This window comes from Gossypium hirsutum, chromosome A04 (assembly GCF_007990345.1).
Source record: "Gossypium hirsutum isolate 1008001.06 chromosome A04, Gossypium_hirsutum_v2.1, whole genome shotgun sequence".
Classification (NCBI taxonomy): Eukaryota; Viridiplantae; Streptophyta; class Magnoliopsida; order Malvales; family Malvaceae; genus Gossypium; species Gossypium hirsutum.
Window position 1 is genome coordinate 83,972,473 of NC_053427.1, and position 3,265 is coordinate 83,975,737.

Genomic DNA, 3,265 nt, shown 5'->3' on the forward strand with positions numbered 1-3,265 from the left:
AGCATGAGTGATGAGTTCCCAATTTCATTTAGGTAAAATTTTTATAAGCTCTTATTTCAAATCAAGTTATGTTTAAATAAATCTAAAGTGTATTAATATAATGTATAAATTGAATTTAAAACTAGCTGGCTCGACTCATGATATACCTCTCTATATATATTTGAACATGAGATTAGATTGAGCAGAGACCCGTTCCTATCAATTACAATTTGTGTTAATGCATTTTTGCCCCCAAAGTTGCACTCAAATATTATGTTCATATCTAAAGAATTTTTTTTATCAATTTGGTACTTGAAGTTTCCAATCTTATTTTTATTATCTTTTCGTCGAGTGCACGACCCATCATCTTTTTAACACCTTTTAACAGCTGAGGTAAAGTGAAAATTAAGTGCAATTTTGGGGGGCAAATAGTACATCAACCCTTAAAATTTTGTTGAAAAAGATCATAATACTTCTAAAAGATATGAATAAGGATAGTAATAATATAGCAGAGAAGATTATAATATGTAGAATCTATGAAGAGAAAAAGAAAAAGTTAAATTAACAATTCTATCATTTTACACAATTCTAGGATAATACATTTGCTTTAATAGTAAGAAGAAAATAACAAAATACAAAGTAAATTACAAGGAGATGATGATGATGATGATGTGTATCTCCTTAGCTTTCGATACACTTATAAACTATGGGGGATTTTCAACTTCTACACTAATTTTTCTTTCAGGCTTTTGACAAAGCCTTTTCATCATACTATATATTTATATATATTATTAAGTGTTTGTCTAAGAAGAAGTTTTGGAAACATCCTTACTCAACCTATTGTACTTCATATGGCTCTTAACTAGTTGCCCAGCTGCCAGTGCTGACATGAGTGACAGCTCCCTGCAAGGACTGCACCAGCTACTATGGTTGCAAGCCGTCTTGAGTTTGCACCTGGTGACTCTTGGCTAGCACCTTTCACCCCTAGCAGGTTCAAACATGCTGACTGAGATGCAAGTTGAGTTCCACCACCAACCGTGCCAACCTAATAGATAAATCACACAGCAAAACAAAGATAATTCAGCATTTACATGAATACCACCAGACTTGTCAATCATGTCAATCGTGTCAATTCGGTTTGAGGGCCATTACGGGTTTTGGTCATTCAGGTTCAAGTCATTTCAATTTTGTATTTTTTTTTCTTCAAGTTGTTTCAAGATTATTAACAAATAACTAGTTTTACTTCGATATGTAATTGATAATCGGACATTAACACTGTCAATTACCTCGATGGAAGGCATCGTAACAGAGATGTGAAGGTCATTGCCCTCGTTGACAGCTTCCATCATCGTGATGCAATGAGAGCTCTCGATGTTTGAGCCGGATCTTGACCAGTGGCAATGTAAACTGCAGAGACAATGTTACTAGCATGGGCATTGAATCCACCCAAAGCTCCGGCCATGGCGGATCCTGTAAGGTTCTTAAGCATGTTAAGCTCCACAAGGGATTCCACACTAGTCTTCAAGACTTTCCTCACCACATCACCCTTAATGATGGCCTCGCAGACAACAGATTTGCCTCGTCCTTCAATCCAATTTACCGCCGCGGGCTTCTTGTCGGAACAGAAGTTTCCTATATCCATAATAGCTTAATGGTCTAGCTCAAAGGATGAAAATGAAGAACTATATATAATTATTTGTTCATGGAAATGAAACTCACCAGAGATGCCAATGACATCCATGTCAGGGAAATCAGTTTGAAGGAAATCCAAAACGTTTTGGACACCCTTTGAAACCATGTTCATCCCCATAGCATCGCCAGTACTGCAGGTGAATCTCAAATAAAGATTCTTCCCTGCAATGACACATTTAATACCTTGAAGCCTAGCAAATCTACTTGATCTGAAACAAAAAACCAGCACCCACATTAGCTCGAACTTAAATGCATCAACCAAGAAATGAAAAATATATAAAACAAACCTGTTAAAAACAACAGCCAAGGTCTCAAAATTTTCAGGATCCTCCAAATAAAACTTTAAATCAGCTGCCCTTTTGGCGGTGCCGAACCTTACAACAGGAGCTCTAGTCATCCCATCTTTCAATAGAACACTAGAAGCACCACCAGACAAATGAATAGCCTTACATCCCCTATTAGTGCTAGCCACCAAGCAACCCTCCGTGGTTGCCATAGGAACCGAGTACTCTTTTCCATTAAGCAACAACGGCCAAGCAATTCCCACGGGAATCTGTACGTACCCAATCGGCATCTCACAACATTGTCCTAAAATTGACTCATAATCGAATCCATCCAAGGGTAATCCCGATAACGACTTCCCGGTTATTCTCCCTAATGCCTCACGCCTGATGGAAGCCGCTCTCTTGCAATCACCTAATTTGGATTCCAAAGAATATGAAGGAGTTGTTCCCGCCACAATGGCTTTAATTATTTCTTCATCTTCCTCGGTTGTTAATTTCACAAGCTTTTCATCGACCACTTTCTGGGCAGATATAATTGGTGCCGAGGTTACCGAACAATCAAGAGCTTGGCCACAAGGGATTTTACGAGCATCTTCTTTACGAAGCAAAGCTTCATTTTCCTCTTCGTCCTCGGAATTCCAAAGGTCAGTCGACGGTCGGAGGATCAAAGACTGAACAAAATCAATCCCGAAGAACCCCAAAAGATAAACAAACGAGGCGATAAAAGCGAAAATCGCGACGATCTCTGAAAGGTTGACGAGGTGAAGGGGCGTGGAAGTACGGATCTTTTCACGCCAACGGGAAAGAAGAAAATAAACCACAGAGAAAAACAGCGAGAAGAACACAGCATTCGTTAGATGTAAAGAGAGAGGCAATGCTTCGGAGGAGGAGGCTTTGCCGGAAACTTCCTCAAAAGAAACCGTTTTCGTTGTTTTCGGAGCTTGAACGGGTTTAGCCGACGATCTCCAGCGGGCCTCCATTTTCGGTGGTGGTAGCGGCGGAGGGTACAGAACCGCGGCGAATAACGGAAAATAAAGAGGAATGAAACGATGGAGCCGGAGATGGTTCAGTTTGATTCCGAAAATGGTTTTTTTCCCGGGAAATTTGGATGAAGAAGCGGGAGTTGAAGGAAGTGAGTATATATAATGTTGTGGGGGGACACGTTTCGAGCAGTAAAAGGCTGTACAGTGAGAGCGCGTGAAAATTTGGCACTTTGTTTGTTAGTCGGCGACTTAAATGAGAGAAGAAGACTCAAAAGTCTGTTGGATTATTATTTAAAAAATGGTACCAAAATTAATTTGTGTTTTATT

The 3,265-nt window shown here is 39.4% G+C and overlaps 1 pseudogene; it reads right to left on the minus strand.

The window, feature by feature from the left end:
* Nucleotides 1-516: 516 nt before the first annotated feature.
* On the minus strand, nt 517-3,060 carry LOC121228235 (3-hydroxy-3-methylglutaryl-coenzyme A reductase 1-like; annotated as a pseudogene).
* Nucleotides 3,061-3,265: the final 205 nt, after the last annotated feature.